Source organism: Coloeus monedula (genome assembly GCF_965178545.1).
Source record: "Coloeus monedula genome assembly, chromosome: 4".
In the NCBI taxonomy this organism is placed as follows: Eukaryota; Metazoa; Chordata; class Aves; order Passeriformes; family Corvidae; genus Coloeus; species Coloeus monedula.
The window spans coordinates 14782372-14808219 of NC_138784.1; the positions used below are offsets into that span (position 1 = coordinate 14782372).

The following is a 25848-nucleotide window of genomic DNA, read 5'->3' on the forward strand; positions in this document are numbered from 1 at the left end:
TGGAGCTAGTGGCTGCCCATGGGAGCTGCCTGCCAGATGTGCCTGCCTGCAGCACAGCCCTTCCTCCCCCTGGCCAGGCACTCTGGAGCATGGATGCCATGCCATGGGGAGGATCTCTCCCTGCAGCCCAGGTTAAGGGCAGCATCCTCAGGGAGGGCTCTCAGATAGCCAAACAGCCACCTTGCTTCCTTTTCCCATCCCACCCTGCCCCTTCACATCATCTTGGGGATAATTGCAGCTGTTTGGGGGAGCAGAGAGCTCCAGCTGCTGAATCAGTGGGCACACACATGTCTGGATCATTCTCCCTCAGGGTTTGGGACTAGACTGCATCTTCACAACGCTGACTATAAAGGATCTGTGACTGACATGAAAGGTCTTGGAAAATATTAAAAATTGGTTTAGCCCTGCCCTGGCACCTTGTCCCTCTGCTTTCATGACATGCAAGTGTGAGCATCAGAACTTGGCTTTCTGGGACTAATCCAGCCTTGGCTCGAGGAAATGGATATTTAGGTGGTCCTCCATGAAGTCAGTGCTGTAACTTTGTAAAAAGTACCCTTTGAATCAAACCTGGTTCTTTTATGCTCAGACAGAGAGAATGGTCGGTGTTGGCCTGGGTTAGCAGACTCCCCTGCTTATCTTGTTCAATGCTCTCTTCCCTCCTTGACTTTACAGTGCTGTTGGGTCTTACCTCACTTGGGTCCTGGGGTTTGCATGGCTGCCATGTGGGAAATCAGCTGCAGTCCTCAAATCTGCTGCAAATCTGATGGAAAACTTTGTTGTTCAGCTTAAACAAGGAGTTGAGGAGACTTGTAGTGGCTCATTGACCCTTTGAAAACATACTGAGGATGGACTGTGCAAAGTTCAGCCTTCAAAACCATATCCTGCACTCTGGTGTGTTTGTTTGGTTTTATCTGTACTAACAAAGCTTATTTTAAACTGTTTCAGGATCCTTGTATGGAGGCTCCAGTATTACCTCTGGATTTATTAGAGCCAACTTCACAGTGTTGGATTTGCATAGGCTTAACAAGGTTACAACGTACAAGTTTAATTAAAAGTAGTAGAGCCCTTGGATAGGAAGTCAAAACCTCAGTTGTTAATACAGTACAATTAAGTTTCTCAGTACCTAGCTAGTAATTACACAAAATTCGTTGCAGTATGGAAAGACTGTTTGGAAACAGAAGCATAGAGGCATGTAGAAGGAGGCTTTTGCAAATACCAACTGCCTGAATTGTTCTACTCTTAGAAAACCATTTTCTCCCTTTTGTCTTGCATAGTACTATTTTTGCTGTTTGGAGTTTGTAACTACAGCCTGTTCCTTGGCTTGGTGTGGGTGGTTTTAAGCAGCTAAAGCTTTGAGGTTTGTGTGTCATGAGGTGCTGCAATCCAATCATTCATTTTCTCTTCCTTGGTGAGTGTTTACGGAAATTTTGAGGGCTCAGCAAGGACTCATCCAGAAGCAAAATAATCTGTCGTGAACACTCTTGGATTGCAGGGAAGGCTAGATATAAATCTGTATTCCCTGTTTTCAGCTAATTTGTAAGGAGTGGTAGTCGGTGCAAGACAGTGATTATTTCAGCAGTGACCTTTTCAGCATCCAGCATATTTATTGTCCCAAAACTGTTGGAAAAGCTGTAGTGAGATGGGCCTTTAAAGTCTGGATTGCACGCACAGGACTGGAGTCTAAGCACAGAAAACCAGCTCTGGGTTTATTTAGACTGTCTTTTGTTGCTTTCCCTGAGGGAAGCCTGGAACAACGAGGTGAAGAGATGTGCTGGAGCCCCCAAATGGGTTGGCAGCAGAGCCCTGAACCCGAAGCCAGACCCTGCTGTAGTGTGATCACCAGACAGTAATTCCGGAGCCACAGCTCTGGGCAGACACACAGGTGCATCGCTCTTGTGCTGCATGTGGTGCAGGTATCTGTCCTGCTCTCCTGTCCTGTGCTCATTCTGCACGGGTACAGCTCCTTCTGAGCGTTAGGTAGACTCCATTTACCCTGCTCTGCGTGGAGAGTTGAATTCTTCAGTGCTGCAGTGGTGGTTGTTTTTTTTAAGGAAGAAGTGCATGGATTTCTTTTGGCAAGCAACTCGAAGTAAACTCGGAGATGTAAAGCTTCCTAAATTACTCATCTTTTCCACACAAAACTGGGTGAAACGTAGGGCTTGTCTCAGACATTTTCTAATGATCAAATGTATCTGGCTTCAGACTGAACATCTGAAAGAAACTTCTGGGAAGGAGAGCCTTGGAATAAACAGCAAATGAAATCACTTTACAGCCCTCTTTTGTATTACCGGAGGAGGAGGAGAGTGATTACTTCTTAGCAAATTAGGCTACATAAAAGAACTCTATATAAGGATTATAAGTGCCCTAATGAGTAATAATCAGTGATGCAAGCAGAAAGGGGAAATGCACTATCACCAGCTGCATTGCTGTCATGGCTGTGAGGATTACTGGGGTTTAAAGAGGACCTGCGGGAAGCTCTTTTAGTAATTCCATCTTGCAGATGATCTCTCAGCCTGCAGGTCCTCAGCTTGCATGAAGAGCAGGGGGAAATCCTGAATTAAAAAAGAATGTGGTGTGTTGCATGTTGGGAGCCCTGTGCTTGAGATGTCTTCTCTGCAGAAGAGAGCTAGGAGGCATCTCCACATGGCAAGTTGTGCAGTGCTGCACACACAGCTCGTACAGGTCTTCCCAGTTTGTCGTTCTCTTCCCTGCACGTCATTTCTTGTGTTCTCCTGGTTCATCTAGACCACCCTCTGTAGAGCACTGCATTGATGTAGTCCTCTCTTACACTCGTCTTGACCTGCAGAGCCCCAGATTTAGAAGAGGATGCCAGTTCAGTGTCTCCTAGACCTTGTCTTTGCTGGGTTAGAAAGATGCTAGGTACCTAAGGATGGTAAACAAGGAATGTGTGGGAAGTGACGGTTGTGTTGCAGCTCAGCAGCTAGGGGCTTTCATAGAAATCAAAATTTTTGCAAGTGATGACTTGCCCTCTAGATAGAGCAGGAGCTGTGTTTTACTATTTGGTCAGGTACAGAATGCTGTTTTCTCCCCCCATAATTTTATAGGATTCTTAGAGGAAATTTCAGGATAAAAGGAGCTGAGACAGAAGCCCCATCATTGAATCAGTCTCTCATGTTGTGTGTGGAGGGGTCTCTGACAGACTAAATGACTGTACAGTAATGAGGGTGGGTTTGGATTGCAGGAGGTGAGAGATATGGTGGTGACTTTCCCTGAAAAGACCTCTTGGAAAGACCTTCTCCCATCTCCATTGCTTCCACCATCCCCTCCATGGGACGGACAGCAGCACGTGCTCCTGGGTACAGCTCAAAGGGACAGACCCTGCAGCCTTCCAGTGAGAGGCTTAGGTTTCGCCCAGCCCTTCTGCACAGGGGATGGATCTCCCTGTGCTTCACTACCTCTCCTGAAGATGGTCCCTTCCCCAGTTTCCCTGGTGGGAAATAATTAATTTAAGTGATATTGAAGTCTTTTTTGCTGTCTCCCAAATTTTACACTGGAGTTAAAATTCTGTTTGGCTGAATTATTGGATTCTAGGAACATCTGTTTGTAGGATGTTTAATAGAAACATCCTTGTTTGGGATGTATCCTGCTTCTAATATTAGCTCTTCCCTGTGGGAAAGATGGTTATTAGGTGATTTCTTAATGAAGATATAACACAACAAATACTTAATGGTGCACTTGTTGACCCTCAGCATCTTCTAAATAGTTCTTGCACGCCTGACCTTTCATTTTGGAGTCTAAACAAAGTTTGCCTCTTTCCTTAAAAAAAAACCAAAACCAACTGCTCTTCCACAAAACAAACCAACCAGTTAAGTATGAAATACTTATTTATCCATATTTCATGTGAAATATGAAAGTGGCTCTCGCTGAGCTGGTTTCTGCCTGGCTGCTATGGTGGCTAGGGCTTGTTCTTCCATGAGAGGGAAAACTGGGTGGGTGAAGTAGGAGAGTTTATTGGACTAAGTTGAGTGGAAAGCTCATAGGTGAAGATGCTGCCTTCTGGGGTCAGATATACAATCACAGACTGGTTTGGGTTGGAAGAGACCTCAAAGCCCATCCAGTTCCAACACCCTGTTGTGGGCAGGGACACCTCTCACTATCCCAGCTTGCTCAGAGCCCCATCCAGCCTGGCCTTGATATCCCCACCTGACTCTGTTTCGGGATGTGGTACAATGAATTTTGTTGGTTGAAATTCATTGTGATTTAAGGCTTATTGTTTTTGTGGGGTAACTTTACTTTTATGCCCAGGCTGTGTCTTCTTGTTCGCAGGTGCAGTGTTGAAAAGCTCTTTTCCATAAACCTCACCACCGTGCTCCTGACACACTGCAGTGCTTGGTTCAGAGCCCTGGGCTGTGGATGCCAGCACCTGCTATTAATAAGTGGAGCCAGACTATCCCAACTGGGAGGAGGTCCTCTCATCACAGGACACATCTGTGCTCCTGGCAGGACCAGCATTTCCTCTATGCTGCCTTCAGGACACATGTTGCTCTTGACCTGGAGTGTTTGCAGGAGCAGTGGAACTGTTGTAGCTGTCCTCCTGTCTGGAAGCTGGCTAAAGTGCCCTCTGACAAGTGGCTGACATGGTTTTGCATATTATGACCCTGGAGAGCTTGAGGGGAAGCTGCTGCTGGTGACTTTTTAACTCGCTGTGTAATTGGTCTGCACTTGAAGTGGTGGTCTAGAAGTGGAAAATGATTTTGCATCTTGTTTAGCCCCTGAGTCTTGTACTCTGCCTGCATCTTTTCGGTGTCATGAACTGCCTCCTTGCTATTTTCCCTGAGAGAAAAGCTGTTTCTCCGTTGTTGCAAGACACTGACCTCTTTAAAAAAAGGCAGACTGAAAGCTAATGAAGTTTTTCCTCTGAGAATAATGCTAATTGTTAGTGAAAGGGTTTTTAATATTGGTGGCAACATCCTTGTTTGTTCCTTAACTAAAGTGCTGTAACAGGTTAGTTATAAAGCAAATTCCTGAATAATATTAGGAAGTGGGACTAACTGTGTTTGCTGCTGGTGGCTGTGGGACTTGCCCTGAGGTTGCTGATGGAGCAGCTGCTGGGCCAGCCAAAGGAGGGAATCGCTGCACTCCTGCAGCAGAATATGATCCTGTGAGAGGCTGATTTGGATGTGTCTCCTCTACCTGCATAATAATTTCCCCCAAAGGTGCAGGAATGTGACACCTGTTTGGATCTCTTCGTTTTCTGCCAAATGTGGTCAAAACTGACAAGCAAGTTGAAAATTTAATAGGGTGAGGACTGACAAACAACACTACCACATAAACTTAATTTCCTTAAGAATCTAGCCCAGAAATATGTGCTGAGGGTTTTGTTCTGCAATCATGTGCTTTAAAACTGTGTGGAACAATGTGATTAGTAGAAATGGTATTTTCAGGATTATTTGCAGTGCATATGAAAGCATGACAGCTGAATCCTGTTGTGTGCATGTGTAGTAGCATGTAACCAACTTAAATGGGCTGAAACAACCCAAGTGTCCTCATGGAGAAAAAGCAAAGTACATTTATAAAACTTATTTGTGAAGCTGGCAAGACATCTAATTATCTTGATCCTAATTTCTAGGGCTTTCGACTCTAATCCTTTGGCTGCCTCTTCTTTACAGCAGCAAAAGGATGTTATTTTGTTCCTTTTCCTGGAAAGTGCTTTTGGGTTTTGCTTCTTGCAAAGCTTCCTCCTCACTTCCCAGCTCTGGAAACAGAGTTGGGCTGTGTGTGCTTCAGTAATAGGATTCTGTAAGTTTGTGGTGATTGGAGGGACTTAAGTTCCTTCGAGGAATGTCAAAGTATTGCTGCGAATGAACTTCAATGAGAAGGATGCCCAGAACAATTAAGGGTAATTGAAGGGCAAGCATGTTCCTGGAAAGTGTTATGGGAAACCTTATGTGAGAGCCTGATGCCTTTTTGTCAAGGAGTATCTTGTGCTTATTTTGAGCAGAGCTGGGAAGGAAGGCAGGAAACAGCGTGTGGCAACACCAGTGAGGTTTAGGAGATGAGCACCACTGATAGAGCAGTGCCTTTTGCATTTGATGGAGCGTGCCAGGGTTGAAGGGATGAGGGACAGGAAGGCTTTTCCTGGCTCTTTTGCATATGTAGTAGAATAAAACCAAAGTGGTGCCTGAGAGAAAGCACTTTGATAATCTTCCCGTGTTAATTTAGTGATAGCAGTGCTTCACTGTGGTAGCTTGCCCTAAAAAAAAGCAGTCTCCTCTAACAGAACTCTTGCAGCTTCTGTGTGCTTTGGGTTGCTGTCTGATTAACAGGACCCATGGATTTAGTCACCTCAGTGTCAGCAAATGTGACACAGCTATGAAGGGAGAACACTGGCAGCACCAGCACTTGGTGCTCTCAGGTCTGTCATTCTCTCATATCTGATTCCACAGGTTTATCATCACCCTGCTTCAATAACATGGGTTTTGGGGCATGAGCTCTTCAGTTGAATTGATGAAGTAGTCATCCATGTCTTTCAGTCACTTCTGCATCTTCCATCGACTGACATCTGCATTTTCACAGATGATGAACTGCATAATCTGTTGCTTTGGCTTTGGCTTGTAGAATTAAAACAAAGCGCTGGCTGACAGAAACTGCATACAGTGGCACTCCAATTCAGAGATGGACACAGTGATTAATATAAAATTAGTCACAGATTAGTCATATTTTTTCTTTGTGTAAATCATGTCTAGTTTCACTTAATATCTGATAAGTTACTGATTCGAAAGCTTTTATTTAAACCTTCTGCAGTTTGTTCTTGCTGCTGGTCTTACAAATACTTCATTGAATGATCTGTCTCATGTTATTCATCTCTGACTCATGAGATTATTCAGAATATTTTATTATGCTTCCAGAAAGTGTTTCTTTGCTGTAGTGATTGGCTATGTTGTCTGTATCCTCCTGTGCTGTTGTGTTGATTCAGTGACTTCTGTACATGTACATTGTTCAAATGTGCTGTTTTGTGGTAGGAAACGTTGTGTGAGCTATCAGCTGCTTGGGTCACTGGAGTTAATGATGTGGTTAGTTTTGTTCAGGCCCCTTTAGTTGTGCCAGACCTCTAGGTTTGGATTGAAACTTGGTTTTTAAGCTCAAGGCTGGCACTTGCAATGCACAAGTTTTGGGTTTCAGCTGTGGGTGCAGTAAGACCCCAAACCAGACTGACTTGTTACCGTGGGTGCTGTGTGATTTTTGTCTGTGTCAAAATGTCTGCAGCCTTCTAGAAACCAAAAATAAAGATAAGGGCTGAAGCATCTGTGTTTTCTGTTCTTGTCTAGTTTGTCTGAGTGTAGCTAGCCTGTCCCAGCATAAATAAGAGATCTGCTACATGGTCTGCAGCATCCTGAAAAATGCATCCTGGGAAGGGGTGATTTAAAGGTGAAAGCGGCTGTGTTGGCGGGTGGTGCTTGGCATGGATGGATAGTGTATACAGATGTGAGGAAACCATTCAAGCTGCAGTCCTGATTGCTTCCATTCAGATTCAAACCAGCGTTCGCCCAAAGGCCTTTTACAAAAAACTGTGCCATTAGTGTTCCAAAATAAGACATGCATCAATGGCTTTTTCCGTGGAAAACCATTAGCTCTCCAGATCATTCAAACTGTTAGTGTTTCTTCATTGCTTTGCTTCTTGGCTTTAAATCCTTCTCCCAACCTTTCCGAGGCAAGATAGCTGGACACAATCAGTTTGCATCAGTGACTTCCTTGGAAGTGTATATGTGAATAATTTTTCCTTAGTAATTTTGAATCCTGTTGCCTGTGGAAATTTCTTTTAAAAACATAGGAAGAATGTCAAAGTAGCTTTTTAATTGAAACACAAACAGGCACACATGAAGCAAGTGTGTGGGAAGGAGCAGTAATTGGAACTGTGCTGTGACTACCTGGGTCCCATGTTACAGAGTCATTTTTTAGCTTTTAGTAGAGAGGAGGGGCTCTTTCAGATCTTGTATCTCAAAGCCCTGCTTTTCTTGATCAGAAATTATTAGGCAAAGCAGATTTTTGTTTTTGTCTAGTAAAGAACAGACATGAATCAGACTATTTGCTTGCAGTGCTCTTGCATTCGTCTGAAAATTTTCCTGAAACAAAGCTCGTAGGAGTCACAAAGCAAAGAAATAGTGCTGCACCTTTCATGTTAAGCTGTGCCCCTAAACACGGTGCAACATGTGAATTTTTCAGGTCTTTGAACACAGGGCTGTGTCCTGTTTAAATTCACACAGTGTGTAATTAATTGCGTGCAGTTATGCATCTTGAATTTGAAAAAAAAATGGGTGGCTATTGCAGAAAACATTTGATTGGCAAGGTAAAATATTACTGCTGAATGTGCAAGGTTGTGGGATTAGGATTTGCATTTTCTTCCTGGTTAAGAAATTAGAGTCTGGAAAAGAAAAAGAAAATCATATCGTGCACCTTTCTTTCCTGGGGTTACTGGAGAGGTTCTCCCAGGGCATTCATACATGGTGATGTTCTCTCTATGAAAGCAAAAACCCAATTAACTCTCACCTGGTTTGCCTAGTCCTGCTCTTCTTAAATGATCATTCCTAATGACTGGCTCTTGGTTATGAGTGTGGTTTTCTGGGAGGTTGTTCTCGTGATACTGAAAGTGAACTTGGATTGAACTCGTTGGAGAGCTCTGCTCTTGCTGTCGAGGCTGGAGAGCCCCCGGCCGCCTGTGTGCCCTCAGGTCGGGGCTGTGTGTGTGACATGGGGGCAGCTATTCCCTCAGCTGTGTTCTTGGATGATAAATTACCCTTCCAGTTAAACCAGAAAAGCCCCACCCTTTCCCAGAAGTCCTGACAAGTCCCATATTTCACTCATCGTCCTGAGCTCCAGACTTTCCCTGGGAGCTGTCAGCCTTCCTGGCATCCCAATGCAGAGCACGGGGTGAAGCCCCCTGATGTCCATGTCCTGTGCCCTGTTCAAGCTGGAGAAATGCTGGGGTGAATATCACTGCCAGTCCTATAGGAAATACTTCTGTAACCAGTCTTCAGAGGTGAGGCTGTGCGAGAGAGGTTTCTTTAGCTTAGGGTTAGACGGTGTCTGGTGGGGGTAGTGTCTGAGTTTAACCCTAGCCAGCAACTAAATCCCAAAAAGTCACTTGTTCACTCCTTTTCCTGGTGGGATTGGGGAGATGATTGGAAGGGTAAAAGTGAGAAAGCTCATGGGTTGGGATAAAGATGGTGTAATAGGGAGAGCAAAAGCTGTGCACACAAGCAAAGCAAAACAAGGAATTCATTCCCCACTTTCCATGGGCAGGCAGGGGTTCAGCCATCCCCAGCAGTGCAGGGCCCCATCGCAGGTAACAGTGACTTGAAAAGACAAACGCCAGCACTCCGAACATCCTCCCCCAGCTTTATATACTGAACATGATGCCACATACTGTCTGGAATGTCCCTTTGGTCAGTTGGGGTCAGCAGTCCCAGCCGTGTCCCCTCCCAACTCCCTGTGCACCCCCAGCCCCTCACTGGGGTGGGGTGAGAGACAGGAAAGGCCTTGGCTGTGTGCAAGCCCTGCTCAGCAAGAACCGAACCATTCCTGTGTTATCCCCACTGTTCCCAGCACAAATCCAAAATTTAGCCCACACTACCTGCTGTGAAGAAAATTAACTCTATCCCAGCCAAAACCAGCACCGGAAGTTTATTCGTCAAAACTAAATTGAGTTTGAGGAAGGAAGGAAGCAGGGGAATGGGAAATGAAGCCCACTTCCCTAGCAGCCTTGGGAACAAACTGAATCCTTGTGTTGCCAGGGTGTGAGGCAGTTAGTTCCCTTCTGAGGAATGCAGGGACATGTTCCCTTCCTCATCAGCCAGCCAGTGGCCGTACAGCTTGCCCGAGGTGTGGGCTGTGTGTGTGTAACTCTGACTCTGTCTAGAAGGAAATGACTAAACTTGCTGTCAAACCACGGTAACAAAGAACATCTTTGATTTACCAAAATAGTGGTGGTGGAGAGGCTTGGGAGTAGCTGTGGTGCTGCCACCCATGCTGGGAATAGCAAATCAGTCTGGAGAATGGCCCTCGTGGGGAGTGTGAGCCTCCCACAGTGATGGAGGGAGACAGGCCCTGCGGGTTCTGAACAGCTGCTGGGGCTTCCCTGTGCCGCAGAGGACGCTGAGGGAGCTGGGGCAGGATTGGTGGCTGCAGCAGGAGGCCCAGGCCAGCTGAGACAGGCAGTGGTGGCCAGTCCCACGCAGCAAAGGTGCAGCAGCAGAATCCCGCGGCCGCCGCGTTCCGCGTCTCCTTCCCCCTGCCCGGCTGCTGTCTGTGTGTCCTGGCAGCCCGGGCAATGGGAATCCCAAAGGTCCTGTCAATCTGTGAGCCTCAGTTCCAGTCAGATATTTGTAATGAAGGGGAGAAGCTCCATTTAATTATAGGTTTTCCATTTCAGCCCTTCATATTACTTTAGGCAGGCTTAAAATAACACCGTTAACTAACTTCTTTCCCCTGGCTTTGCAGTTTCATACATGGCATTCTGCAGTGCCCTTTATAGAAACCTCAAATATTTTTTTTTCCCCGCCTACCACATTTTGTGTCTTTTTCCATCTGGCAGATGTTTTTTTCCTGCATTGCACAGGGCTCAGTACATAATTATTCTGTTGCAATAGCCTGGAGCCCCAGTCCTGTGACAGAGTCTGCTTGTACAGGCTCCTGTGTCCTGCTCAGTTCTGTGTCATTTTTTTTTCCCCTGGTGGTTTTGTTCAACCTATTCTAAAAAACTGTTCTGAGAAGTAATGAGCTCCCAATCATGTGTTTGCCTTGAGATCATCTATTACAGCTTTATAGTGTATAGCCCTGAAAATGTATGGGGTTTTTTCCCCTCCCAGTCATACAAGGGCTGGATTCTCTCTCTTCCAGTTTACAACCTCGGGATATTTGCAGTTTGTTGCCACAAGTCAACGACTAGTTAGCCAGTGTGCCTTTATTCCTACATTTTTGAGCTGATTGTTTGCTTTCCAGTCATGTTACTTGCTTGTCTTAAACTCCTGCTCTTGCTCTTGGCATGATTTTTGTTTGGAGAGCAGTGTCTCAGTGTGCCAGTGAAGTGTCCCAGGTGGGGGTGCACTGGGGTGTTCCCGGTTGTTTCCATCCTTCTACCGACCATATTTCACTGAGCACTTGTATTTGAGTCACTGATTCTTAAGCCTCTTCTAAAGGGAGCTCATATAACTGCATAGGTTTGGAAGTTTTTAGTTATTAGGCTGAAGTTTTATTCCCCAAACTTCCCTTTTGCATTTCAAATTCAAAGCTTACTCAGAACCTTCTCCTGGAACAGTTTTGTCAAACTTCCCATACCAAATGGCTCTTCTTTTGTCCACAGGTCTGTAGATGGGAGTATCTGAGACTAAAACTTCCTGTCAAGCCACAGTAACAGAGAACATCTTTGATTTGCCAAAATAGTTGTAGTAAAGAGACTCATGAATAGTTGTTGGGAGTTGTGGGGTTGGTTCAGTTCTATGGGCTGCTCTGACTTCCACTGGCTTTACTTCACACACTGATTTTCAGATGTTCAGCAACATTGGGTGCTTGTTTGGGGTTTGTTTAGGTCGCAGTAGTGAGAAGGAAGCCTTGCCAGGCATTATTCACCTTTGTTTTGTGCTGTATGTGTGTGATCAGCTGGGGAGGTCAAGGGCAGGCACAGGCCAACTGTGTAATGTAGAGATACTGAGAAATAATGTTGCTGGGAATTATTTGGAATTAACAAGCTCATTTTCTTTTTGTACATCTGTTGTCATCCTTTAATCTCTTGGTATTAGCTTTTTTAAAATGATATTATATATCTCATCCACAGTGCTTCCTGTATCCTGTGTCTCTTGATAATAAACTTTTACAAGATATCCCTTTTAAGTCATCTCAGACTTTGAGTGATTAATCAAAATCTCTGTTTCTCTTTTTCTCAGTGTTGGAAGTTTATATGGATCAGTGATACTTGCTCAAGAGTGACAGTGGAGATCAACACTAAGTCTGCTCCTGTGGGTGAGTGATCTAAACCCACTGCATTGCTGATGTGTATTATCTACTATCTGCTGGTTTTTTGCTTTTTGATATCTTACACAACAGCTCCTTTGGGCTTTCATTTCAAATGTCATTAAAATGATGCTGTATATGACTTCTAGTAAGAGTTGTAGAAGAATGTCAGCGTGCTCCTGCAGATATCCATTCATTTTGTATCTTTTAAAGGATGGTCCTCACTTAACGCAGTCTAAGCTGTGTTTAGAGTCAGGGAAATGTAAAAACTGTGTTTCCATGTATTAATGACAGTGGATTTAGGGTTGACATGTGGACTGTGGCAGAGTAGTGAAGTATATTAGGATTATCCAAGAACCAAAACTGAAATGAGCACTGGAGCTGTTCTCTGGCATATGAAGGGTTCAAGCAGTGCCAGTGCACCCCAGTTTGAAGGGTTCAGCTCCAGCACAAGATCCCCCTGGACATGCTCTGAGTGTGTGATGCAGTTGTGCATGTGCAGTAAATCCGACTCAGCAGGTCTATGGCAACATGCAGAGGAACTGCCAAGAGCTTTCAGATTACCGGGGCAAGTTCATGAGAAAATGCATTCAGCAAAACAGAGTATGTGTTGTGAGATCCTTTGGAAATGGCCCAGTTCTGGTGGCTTCAAGGAGCAGCATTTTGCATTCAGTCTAGACTGATTTGATCCAGGTAGCCTCGTGCATGTCAGAGCTGGCAGTCTTGTTTTGGGAATGGTTATCCCTCATCTACTTTGTTTTGGATGTTGTGGTATGATTTAGCATCCTAAATTCCAGCTGGAGAGCTGGGTCAGATTGCTGAGCCTGCACTTGATCCATGCACCCCGTGGCTGGGATGTGCTCATCCCATAACTGCACAGCTGGGCTCCCAGTCCCACAGGATGTGAAATACCATTTCCCTTCTTTTACTCCCTTACTCTCTCCATAGCCCTTGGAGTGCTTCTTTGTGGCTCTCCGAGCCTTCCCACACTAAATCACTGTGCTTGAGCTCTCTCTGGGATTCACAGCTGCCCAAGGTCTTGCACCAGACCTGGCAAGAAGTGGGTGGGTGTTGCTCCTTGTTTGTCAGAAGCCCTAAACTCCACTGCCAAAAGCTTTTATTCCCTGGGTTTTTAATCAGAGGTCTGATGGCTCCAGGAGTGGTTGTCACCCATTGTCTCCCATCCTGGTCACATTTGTTCAGTTTTATCACTGCTTATCAGGATTGGTGGGATTACTGTCCAGCTGGATTTGTGTCCATCGTGGCTGTAAAAACATTGTTGAAAGTCTGATGCTGGCTGGCAGCCACGTTCTGCTGGATGTGTGTTTGGAGACTTTCAAGCTGCTGGCATCACCGTGTGCATGTCTTGCCTTTGCTGGAAGTCTCTCCCTCTTTGCTCCCCAGATTCTGTGCTAATTCCCCATCCCCAGGAGCAGCAGAAGGCCTGGGACATAAATCTGCCTGGTTTTCTCTGTCACTTGTGCTGCTGCTCCCTGGGAGGGGATGTGTGTATCCACGTCCATTCAAGGCTGTAGTAGCAGGTACTCAGTCCTCCCTTCTCTGTTCCTGTGGCTCCAGTGCTGGCAGGTCTCTGGCATTTGGAGGAGTCAGACCTGTTGCCCTCAGCAATCGGTCTGAAAAGCCTGATTTCTCCAGCTGCTGCTTGCTTTCCCCATTAAACAGATAGAAAAGAGCCTCTCCTAACGAGATGGCAGGAAATTCCCGTGCCTGAGTCAGTGCTGACAGGGGCAAGGGGCTGTGTTTTGGGCTTCTGGCTGCTTCTCCCACATGGGGAGGAACATGGTCTTCTTTGCTGGTTTACCACAAGTTTATGATGTCTGACCTCCAATCTCACCACACAGAATACTCACATATGTTCACAGTGGAGTCTCAGTGCCTCTGCCCACGGCCTCTATTTATCCATAAAAGCATGGATTTCCATCCCGTTGTTCCCTCCCTGGCTTGCTCCATGTTAAACATGCTGCTGCCAGTTGAGCCTTGCCCCACAGTAGGGGCAAAAGCTAAATAAGCTAAATAAAAGCTAAATAAGGCTTTTAAAATAAGCCTTAGCAGAGACAGCTGCTTCAGCGTGGTGCCATGAAGCACAGAAACCTGGCTAAGTCCATGTAGCCAGAGTCAGTCCCTGCAGCTCCTGCTCTTTCCTAGCAAAACCCTGCAGGTTTGCAGGTGTGTCTTCACCCTGCTCCACCAGCTCTGAGTTAGGTCTGTGCTTGGTGGCAGCAGATTTTCAGTGTGTCTAAAGCTGAGACAGAGCATCACACACAGCACTGAAATAGTGCCCAGTCCACCCTCTTACAGTGCCTATGTGCAAAAGGCAAAAATCAGTATTTGTTGGGTTTTCCCCCATCAGTGTCACATTGAATACAGGAGGGAAAGAAGCACAAGGCTACTTCTATGTATTCCATTTATTGGCACTTGATGACTTGTCCTGCAGGGCCCACCCCACATGCAGCTCTTCTTGGGCTTTTAATAGTTGTGCTAAACCAAATTGTGCTCAAAATAGTAATAATTTCAAACATTTCCCCAGAGCCTGTGGCTGCTCTGCGTGTTTATGGGAGGTGCATCCCCTGTGGTTGGGGCACGGGAGGGTCCCCAGGCAGGCTACGATGGGGATTTTCTGGTGTCTTTTTCCTCCCCCTCTTCTGAGAGGAAATAGTGCTGCTTGCAGAAAAGAGGCCATGTCATTGTGCTTTTGCTCCTCACATGTTACACGATGTGGTTTGGGTAACGTTAATGTAACTTAAAATTCTGCTCACCCACAGTTCAGATGGTGGCTCTTGAATACCCATAAATCTCTGCAGAGAGGGGAGATGTATTTATCTTTAAACAGTGAGCAGCCTGCCCTGTTTATCCAGCATGTGTCACCTCTGCTTCCCATGGCATTTTTCTGCTTCCCTCCCATCCAGTTCTTCCTATTTTATTGACTTTCCTAGTCCTGGAAATTGCTTTATATTCAGAAAACATTAATTCATCCCTCACAAAGCTTGCAAACCTGATTTCAGTTCTTCCCTTTTTCTTTGAAAAACTCTTTTTGCTCTCTTTAAGACTGAAAATGTACATTTCCCCTATTTGTTTAGACAAGCTTATTTTGTCTGCAGAAATCTTGTCAAAAGCTAAGTTTCTTTGCTTGCATTTATAATCCTCTGAGGTTTATGTATTGGGAATAATCTTTGTGAGCTGGAAAAAGATTGTCCAATCTGTTTTAAGATGTCCCACTTTTTGAGTATTGCATCTCATTAGGAGTACAGTTGGCTGTTTGCATGGCTTTTTTCTTCCTCTGTATAGCTTGGGGGAGAAAATATATCATTTCTTCATCCAGTAATAATGCTTGGCACTTTGCATCTTCAAAGAACTCTATGGCTATGGATTGAATAATTCCCATAACCTTGTGTTGCAGTTTCTTCTCATCATTTCCCCCATTTTACAGATGGGCAAAGCGAACAAGAAGTCAAGTGACCTTAGGCCATGGAAAGAGAAACAAGGGCAAGCTGAGTCCTCGCCTTCCTGACTTGTACTAGAGCAAAAGAAAGTTTGATTCAGGTTGACACAAAGGGAAATGTAATGATCTTTCCTAACCTTCTTAACTACTTATTTAGGTGCATTTGCTGGTGGTGTTTTTTGGTGGTTTTATTTTTTTTTCCCCCTAAATAAGTTTTCTCATTGAGGTGGTTGTCCCTTCCCAGTGAGTGGTGGTTGGAGGTGTGCAAGGAATTGTCTGAAGTTTTCTTAAGGTGAAGCAGCATGTTAATGGGGTTAGGTTTGTGGGGCGTCATTCACTGCTGTCTGGGGGATCTCTCTGCTCCTTCCCTCCTCTTTCCTCTCAAACCAGAGGCAGGGGAGACCTTTTCTGTATTATTTGGGAATGTTTTTTTCCCCATCTCGTTTTCCATCTGAGACTAAAATGGGAAAAGTGAGCCATCTCAAAATGTGGAAGCTGATCTTTCTTGCCCTCATGCACCACATGCCATGCTAAGATATTTTTTTTTCCCTCCCTTGGAATGTAGTGGAAGTTGTTAGCTCAGAGTGGTGTCTGGAATGATGTCATTGCAGAAATAATTTCATACAACTGCACTAGGCTATAGGCCTTGATTTACAGCTACTAAAGGAACTGACAAGACCCCCAAATGTGTTGCATGGCTTATAGAAAAGGTGAGTGCTCTTGGCAGTGAACAGTGGAATTAGGCACTCTGTTACAGAGGAAGTTGTGGTAACAATTTTGTTGCCTACTTGCTAGAATTTAGTTAAAACTTCTTTTTTTTCAGGAATTCTGGCTTCTTACAAAGTTGCTTCGGAGCACTGGGCGGTGTTAGGGCAGTTTAGTCCTCCTGGGGAGAACAGATGATCTGCTAGGTGCAGAGGAGCATGGAAATCACATGAGGAATTCTTTCGTCTTCCTTAGGAAAATCTCGTGGCTGTTTCTCTTCTCTGCAGGCTCTCAAAGGTTCCCTGGCCACCTTCTGACTGGCTTCAGATGCCTTGCTTGATAAACTTTCAGGCAAAAAGCCTTGCATGGCTTAACACAACTTTATTCTGGGCATGCCCTGCTAATGAAGGCGGTGGAGAAAGCAGCTGTCTCCAGCCACATGCTCATTTTGGGCATGCAAAACTTTGCAGAGCCTTTTTTAGGGGCTCAAGATTTAGTTCCAAGATTATATTTAGTTTTCTGTTTCTGATGGGTAGGACAGATATCCTGATGTCTTAGATGAGACCTTCAGCGATGGACAGCAGCACCAAGGTGTCAGAGACAGTATTTTTATTTTCATTTTTCTTTGACTTTCTTATATAGCTGATACCTCATTTGTGTGTGCTCCTTCCCAGTGTTGGGCAGAGCTGTCCTGAACTACTCCATACTCCCAGGGCTCTGGTTTCATCCTCTGGTTTTCATGATATCCAAATTGCTCGTTACTTGCCTGCTGACTTTTTAAGGATTCGAATGTGGCTTTTTATGAATCTGGATGTTTTCCTCGCTGGGCTTGGGAAGCCCTCAGGGCTGAGCTGGGACCTGGAGTTTGCAGCAATGAGTGCAGACCAACTTTCATGCCTTGCTTTTGAAGGGTGTGAGTACTTGTGGTGGGGTCTTGGTGTCTCTCCTTTGTCATCTGACAGCTTCTCTCACTAGGTTTTGATTTCAGCTGCTTAGGGAAAATGTCAGCAGCTCAGTGTGTGGGGAACTGCATGCGCATCTTGGGCTCTTCTGTTGTGTTTGTTTTAATATTGTGTTCTGGATTTTTTTTGAGGCATTGCATCCAAAAGTGGTGAGTGGCTCCAAGAATGTGTCCAGGGTGAATTGCTCGGATCATGCTGATACCAAAGGAATTTTGTTGAGATCCTTTAGGATCTCCGAGTGCTACTTAGATATTTGAAATTGAGAGGAAGGGACCAACTGGGGCATCCCTGGGCTAGAAGGTGATTGCCCAGGAAGGGTTGGATGGGGCTTTTTTTTTTTTCCTGGGGCATCAAACCACTGTCAGAAAGCACTGAGGTCTTCAGTGGAAAACCAGCTGTTGTTACCTTTTCAACTCTCCTCACAGCAAATTGGCGAGCTCCCCATTTCTCCTGTGTTTGAAAGGCTGAGGTGGCGTGGCCCAAGTCTGACAAGTGATACCCAGGGAGCCTGGCTGTGTTCTCTGGGGGGATTCCAGTTGTAAGCTGGCTCTCTGAAATGAGCAAGGAAGTGGCTTCCAGGCTGAGGTATCTGGAAAATATCAAGGGGTAGGTGATGAGGTGTGAAAGGCAAGGGCCGCTCTGAGCAGTGAGAGCGCTCCAGAAACCTGGCAGTGAGGGCAGTAGGAGCGGTGCTGGATGCAGCTGGAGATGGGCTGGAGCAGGAGCTCTGTGTCCAATCCTTCCCCTCTTTCTAAAGGAGGCTCAGACCCATTCTGCATTAAAATGGTGTTTGTCTGAGCCTGCTTATCTGCTGGCCAGCCCATACACTCACTCCAGATGTTCTGTTATCTCAAAACTGGAGATGCACCTGAAATTGTCCTTCCAGGATTTGGAAGGTTTTTTGATAAAGCTGTCTGCCTGCCAGTGTTTTCAAGGACATGTCACACTTTGAAATCATGGTATTAAAATAATTGCCTTTGAAATGAAGGGGGGGTCATGTGCCCTACATCAGAAATTCCTTTTAGTGCTTATTAATCCGGTGTATAAATGTCATGGCTTACATCCACAGGGTGTTTATATTGAATTTTTAGCTGCATCAGTATCTCTTGCTCCTCGGAATAAATGCCATATAATCTGGTAATGAGCAATATTCTTAATTTAGAAACCAAAAATAGGACATAGACAAATCTGAGTTACTGGAAGAAAGTAGGAAATAGCCTTACCTCATGAGGGGAGAGCAAATTCAGTTGAATCATCTAGTGTTTAGTGTAATGGTAAGGCCAGAGATTTCCATCTGTTTCTGTAGGATGGCACAATGATTGCCATATTCCAAAGGCCTGATCCTCTTCTGGTACACCTGTTCTGAGGTGTGTAACAAGGGGTAGTTGGGAAACACCCTTCTTTCCTCACCCTGAGTAGGTCAGTGCCCACCAATTGGAGGTACATTAAGCAGTAGGGATTTAGGCTTATGCCCTCCAACACCCTGTTTGAGGGATATGAAGTTGTTCTTCTGAGACCTACAGTGAGCAGCACTGGCCAGGACAAGATGAGAATTTGGGAGTAGAATCATCCTTGCTGTGGCAGGTGGGCATCATCCAAGATCTCTAATGTCTGGAGCACCTTCCAAGCCAATAGTCCTACACCTGGAGGAGGTGCTTTTTCTCATGCTCTTAGCAACTGTTCTTAAGGAACAGCAGTGGGACCAATAGTTGTATAAGCATCAGTGGCTAATAACAGTCAGTGCCTGATACACTGAGCATAGTAATACTGCAGGTTGTCCCCATGGGGTGATGACTCAATGGACAGTGTTTGTTTTCTCCTCACCATGAGGGGCACAGGCTGTTAACTTTTAGCTCAGGTGCTGTCTGTGTGCTGGGCAGATGGCTGAACTTTGTTCGGTGGAGGCTTGCCCTGGCTCATTCCCTTTCCCAGACACAGCCTGCTCTCCCACCCTGTGAACTCTCTCAGTGCAACAGAGCAGCACTTGTTTTCCCTGATTCACTGAGTGATTTTTGGTTTGTGTTCTGTATGCAGTAACAGTGTCTCTATGTCACCCTATGTAAATTTTGCCTTGAAACGTCTTTGTGAAGAAGTTACTTTCTGTGTGATGGTGGTGTCGTATTGAACCAGAGTGATGTGGAGCAAGATCCATTTTGGAAGTGAACATGTCTTTGTTGCAGACTTGATGTGAGTTTTGTAGCTTCACTGTTTCTCTTGGTCCCAACCAAACACACACAGACCTGTGCTCTGGTGGTGCCTCTAAGTGGAGAAGGAAGGCAGATTGTGGCCACAATGATCAGGATGTTTGTGGAGATCTGCTCGTGTTGTGTTTGTGGCAGAGGCCACATCTGGCAGCAGACGGTCTAAAGTCAATCAAGGTGAGGAGAGCTGGTGTTTTAGTGGGGGACCTTACATAGAGGGCTGCTGTTTATTACTGATAGCAGCCACAGGTTGCACAAAGCTGCCAGGAACTATATTTTGAGGTCCTGTTTTGGTCACTTGGTCAAACAGGCAGCCAGCGTTAAGCACGTTCTCAGTACCATTGACTTCAGTGGCATTAGAAACATGCTTGACATCAAGTGTGGGCTTTTGCAACTTGCTGATCTCAGGCTGGGTGGGTCTTGCTGAAAAGCTCCTGTGCCAACAGAGAGACTGTCGCTATTTCAGGCTGTGGTTCTGCTCGGTTGTCAATCCAATTTAAGGGGACCAGATTATAAACACTCTGAAATGCTGAGCTGGTGGAAAGCTGCTTTGCTGATAAGGAGCTGTTCAAAATATTTGGGAAGTTCAACTCTGCTGCGGGACTGGGCAAATATTCCTGGCTCCACTCCCAGGGCTCAGTGCCAGCAGTGTTTTGGCTGGTTTGCCCACTTGGCGGGATGCCGAGTGGCCGAGGCTTGATGTGCCCTGGGTGTCACTGTGCCTGAGGGACACTGGGGGATGGCAGTGGTAAAGCAGCCATCCTGCTTCTGCCATCTGCACAGTGAACAGCTGTCTGCCCCTGTGGGGACAGAAAATAGAGTGGTGCATCCCATCAGGTGATGCAGCATTGCTGGGAATACCAAAACGGAGCTGATGGCAGCTCTGGTCCCCTTGTATCTGTTCCCGGCTCCTAACAGGAGATGAAAATCTGATAGGTGGGAATGCCACATCTCTGTCTGGGGAAGAGCTTTTTTGACTGTCAGTATTTCAGCCCCAGAACAGTCTGGCAACAGAGCAAATTGCCAGCTTGCAACTGCTTGCGGGAGCCTCTTTGTGGATTTGATTGCCTTTTGCTCCAAGACCTCAGCAGAGATTTCCACGGTTCCTCCCTTGCCCTGGCCCTTGCCCTTTCCCCCCCGTCCTTCGCAGTACAACAATGTGCTAGTGTTTATTGCTTCCCTTGCAGATTTGGGCACTGATGGAATTCACAGAATCATAGAATGGTTTCGGTTAGAAAGGGCTTCAAAGATCATTTCATTCCAACCCTCTGCCATGGGCAGGGACACCTTCCACTATCCCTGCTTGCTCAGAGCCCCATCCAACCTGGCCTTGGACACTGCCAGGGATGGGGCAGCCACAGCTTCTCTGGGCAACCTGTGCCTCAACACCCTCACAGGGAACAATTTCTTCATATCCAGTCTAAACCTGCTCTCTGTTAGTGTGAAGCCATTGCCCCTTGTGTCTCACTCCAGTTCCTAATGAAGACTCCATCTCCAGTTTTCTTGTAGGCCCCCTTCAGATACTGGAAGGCTTCTGTGAGATCTGTATGAAACCTTCTCTTCTCATATTTTTGTTATCAAAGGGTTGTGTCATGCATAAACTTAACACCTTTGCATCCTGTTAGTATCTAGAGTAGCTACACTTGCATTTTCCCACTCCTCTGTAGCCTATCTCAGTAATTTCCCTTAGGGACCTTCTTTGCAGCTGTGCTGCTGTTCACAGAATCTCTGCCAGCTGTGCTGCAGTGCTCTGGGCAGGGGATTAGGAGGAGTGATGTGCACAGTCCAGCCTGAACGTGGTATTGCATGCTCTGGATAGTTCATGCAAGCGCTCACCTGGATCAGATGCCTGGAGCCAAGGGGTTTCTTGGTGTCTGGGTGTGATATTAAGGTGTGTTTTCCTGTTGAGCAGGGTGTTGTCAGCCAGTGATAATCCTCCTGTCACTAAAGGTAGGGGCAGTGCTGCTTTGAGCAACTGAAATAGCTGCCTGTTGGGAGGATGGGAAAGGGAAGCCCAACAACATTGCTGCATCAGGAGAAACTATGAGTGCAGTCTGACAGCAGGAAACTGTGTAGGTACACAACAAACAGTAGTAATGGGCTGCGTCTGTCTCCTCTAATGCTTCCCCTATCTGATCAGTTGTCAACATCTGTTAATCTCTGCTGCCACAGAACAAGGAGACAGCTCTGAGGTTTGTGTTGTTAAGGGTGTGGGCTGTGTATAATTTACAGTGTTGTGACAGCCGTAGTGAATGCCGTGATCCATGCCGGGGAGCGCTGGGATATGGCTGCGTTATCTCCTGTGTTATCCAGGAGGAGTTTGGAGCCTTGCTGGTGTTACAGCAGGAGAGGGAACGTGTGTGGTCATGTTACCCTCATTAGACATTTGCATGTGGCTCCTCGGAGCACCAGGTTGCTGGCCCGCAGCCACACCAGCGTCTTGAGATCTTGTCAGATCTTGCAAGCAAAGGAGCACCAGGCTGGGTCACAGTTCTTGGACAAGAAGCTTCCAAGGAACAGGCTGCTGATGCAGAGATACCACCAATGTCTTTGTGGTGCCCTGTGTGTTCTGACATGCATGCTGGGTGTGTTTCTCTTTTTCTGTTGTTACTTGGTATTTTCTGACTTCAGAAGAACACTACAAATTCTAGTGTCAGTGAGAAATAAGTTGATTCTCCTCTCCCCCATACTGTGGCCAGTTGTAAAGGATTTGAAATGAGTGTTTTGAAATCTGCAGAGGGGTATAGCGGTGGTTGTTTATGAGATAAAAATTGCTCCGGCAAAAATTGAATATCCACTTGCACTGAGCTTGGCTTTAGCAGCAGTATGGAGCCGTGCTTCAGATTCCTGGATGCTATTGTCCTGTGGAGTGCTCTTTTTTCCACACTGGTGCAAAGTTCCCACGAGTGACAAGTTCCCGTTGGTGAGAATTTTGCGCTAAGTTGAATGTGTGTTCTACCTGCATAGGCTCACCCCTTAAAATAGCCATGAGGACCAGAGTAACAGGAGCCCCAGCTCAGGTGAGCAACTTTTAACCTAAGCCCTTCAGGGTGACTTGTTTAGGTAAGCTGGTTTTTTTTGATTTAATGCTCAGTTTACTTTACCTTCATGTCTGTCTTCAGTCAGGTTAGCTCTCTGGAGTTTGGCAGCTGGACTTAGGAAAAGAATGGCTGTTTTACAGCATATTATTGGCACACTGCTGTGTACGAGTTCAAAATTGTTGACCCCACCTAAGATGGAAGTTTCCTACCTTGGCCCACAGTGCTGCAGTGCCAGGAGAGCCTCTTGGGCAGGGTTGCCACAGGTTGAGGTGTTGTGTGAGTACAGAGCAGGTGGTCTCAGCTGCCAGAACCACTGCTGAGTACAACCTGAGGAGTGCCTGTGGCATGGGAACTCACCAGCAACCATGTGGAATTGTTTCCTGTGGCTGGAAGGAGGATCGCAGCTGTCTGGCCGTGGCCTGGCTTCTCAGTATTGGTTTCAGGCCTGAAGAAGTCCTCTATCCCACGATCTGTTGGGTTTCCTCCTTCCCCCTGCAGGCTCCCTGAGCAGCCCAGGTAGCCAGAGTACTGCCCTCTGGGCACTAGTCACTGGTCACTCACTGTAAGGCCGGTAGTAAATATCTCCTCCTGAAACCCTCAGATGCATGGTCGGATCAGGGTGGCTGTTTAGTCAGCGGGCTGCCTTTGGAGACATCCCAGGTACCTTACTCACACCTCTTTCTTCCTTGACAAATGCACACTTGTGCTAAATCGCTTCCTTCCACTCCTCATCAATGGTTAGGAGTGTGACTGGACATCAGCTCTTGTTTCGTTGATACTGAGACTTAGTTTAGAAAAACAGGATGCCATGGAAGTAATTGTTTTGTTCGTGTTATTTTCCTAAGTCTTGATTTTTTAGACACAATAGTGTGACAGGGAATTAAACCCTTACTTTCTGGAAGGTTTTTAATCAGCTGACAGTATTAATTAAGATCTTGCAATCTGTAAAATACAGCACATCATGCTACTATCTCTTGGCCAACACTCCATTTTCTTTTTAAAGACAATTTAAATAGAATATTAGAGGAGAGGAAAAAAAAACCCCACCCCTAACCAGAGCACAGAAATGGCAATTTAGTATTCTTGGCATTTCTCAGAAAGCTGCTTAAGATTATCTCCTTAAAATGGCAGATTTTGCCTGCAAGTCAAGTAGAGGAGCAGGAACTGGTATTTCATTAAAATACTAGGAGAGGCCTGAATGCATTTATGATCTTTGAGACATTTGCAGGAAACACAAACTTGCTCTCTAGAACTGCCAAAAGTTTTAATAAAGGGCAAAACACAAATCCCAAAATCCAACAGCATGATTCGGATACTTCCTCTGTCAGAGAGCTCTGCTTGTTACCACACAGAGATACCTGTTCCGGCTTTTTTTCCCCTTCTTTTTCTGTGCATACTTGTAAAATTTCCCAGCCTAAACTTCCCAACACAGGTCCGTGCTGCTCCCTCAGGTCCTGTCCCTGGTCACCAAAGAAGAGATCAGTGTCTGAAACACACAAAATAGCGTTTCAGTAGCCCAGGATTTCGAAGGTAATTCAGTACTTCCAAAGCTGCAGTGAATACCAGGAGTGAGCACACTCATGTTGAGGGATGCATCCTGGGCAGAGCCCAGAGCTCCAGCGTGGGCAGCAGGGGAGGGGGGATTCTGTCCCTCTGCCCCGCTCTGCTGAGACCCCCCTGCAGGGCTGCATCCAGCCCTGGGATCCAGCACAGGAAGGACAGGGAGCTGCTGGAGCCAGTCCAGAGCAGGGACACCAAGGGGAGCAGAGGGATGGAGCAGCTCTGCTGCGAGGAAAGGCTGAGGGAACTGGGATTGTTCAGCCTGGAGAAGAGAAGGCTTTGGGGTGACCTCAGTGTGGCCTTGCAGTGCCTGAAGGGAGCCCACAGGAAAGATGGAGAGAGACTCTTGGCAAGGTCCTGGAGTGACAGGGCAAGGGGGAATGGCTTCACACTGACAGAGAGCAGGTTTAGATTGGATATGAGGAAGAAATTTTTCCCAGTGAGGGTGGTGAGGCCCTGGCACAGGTTGCCCAGAGAAGCTGTGGCTGCCCCATTCCTGGCAGTGTCCAAGGCCAGGCTGGATGGGGCTCTGAGCAAGCTGGGATAGTGGAAGGTGTCCCTGCCCATGGCAGGGGGTTGGAACTGAATGGGCTTTCATGTCCCTTCTAACCCAAACCATTCCCTGATTCTGTGATAGGAGTTGATTTGCAATAATAACAGAGTTTATCAACAAGACTGGAACCTCTCTGAGGTAAATCACCATGGTAGCTGTGTCTTACCAGCAAAACCTTGAAGGGGATGAATCCATGTAGGTAAGTGACGGCTTGGTGCTGTAAGGAGGGTGGTGACCGAAGGGGTTTTGTAGCACTGCTGGAGGGGTGGGTGCAGCAATGGAAACTTGTGAGCAGTTCTGTGTGCTTGTGATGTAGAGCTGTCCCCATTTCTGTCCAGTGACTGAAGTGGCAGCTGTGCAGAGCTGCCAAAATGCCCTTGCTGCAGCCTGTTTCCATGGAGTGGTGAACAAACATTGAGCTGTCCCTGAGGGGAGCTGTACTTTGCCACGAGCTCTGCGTGAAGATGTGACAATTTCCAACCTGAAATAAGTGATGTTTCTTTTCCTAAATAGGGATGAAATTGTAGTTCTATTGTATATGTAAAGCAAACATTCGTGCCAGTTTTGGATTTACTTTTCCCATTTTAAGCAACAGGATCATCATGACTGAGGCCTTGGCATCACCGGTGCCTTCTGCAAGCCCAGACTAGACTTGTTTCAGTGCTTTTTTATGTGCAGCAGAGTTAGTGTAAGATCCTCCTCTAAGGGAGGATCCCTTCCTAACTTTAGCCAGGGAAAAAATGTCTTTAGTCCTTCCGAGCTAAATATAATGTCCCAGAAACCATCCCTCCAATGATGGCTCAGTAAAGACATGGAAAAATACTCAGCCCGAAAAAGGGAAGCACAGGAGGCAATAGTTAGAAATAGTTTTTTGTATAGATCTGTTATATATGAGGCAAGAACCAACATTTTAAAACTTATTTAGTGCTTGAGAACATGCAAGATTATCTCCAGTGTCTCCTTGTATACCACAAAGGATGTTCACATGGTTGCTGAGGAAGCTGCTAGTTCATAATGACAAAATGCAATGATTTGTTTACTTCTTTTATTTGAGGTGGGGTTTTGCATACTTCTGGTTGGTTTGTTTTCTGTGGGTTCTTCTGGCATGGTAGTAGAGGACAGTTCTAGGATCATCCTTTTTTTTCAATCCTTCCAAAAAGGTCTTTAATTGAAGCACAGAACCTGGTACATCTTGCCAGCCACCCCGTATCCCTTTCCCTGGCAACTTTTGCAGTGTTTGGGAGTCAGGTTGAGTTTTTCAGTTTGCCTCTTAAGAAAACCATTAAAGATGATCAGCTCACCCCAATTAAACCACTTTTTTTTTTTTTTTTGCCAATGCTGGTGTACCTTGGTTTTGTCCCTGGCACAGCCTCCTCCCTTCTGTTGCCTTCATGCACTG

The 25848-nt window shown here is 46.0% G+C and overlaps 1 protein-coding gene across 10 annotated transcripts in view; it reads left to right on the forward strand.

The window, feature by feature from the left end:
* The window catches only part of PPFIBP1 (PPFIA binding protein 1), a 102598-nt gene that overhangs the window by 17551 nt on the left and 59199 nt on the right, over positions 1 to 25848 (forward strand). For all 10 annotated transcript variants that reach the window (XM_082281022.1, XM_082281026.1, XM_082281025.1 and 7 more), the window contains exon 2: positions 11901 to 11976. The gene's annotated coding sequence lies outside the window, so the exon portion shown is untranslated. The remainder of the gene's footprint in view (positions 1 to 11900; positions 11977 to 25848) is intronic.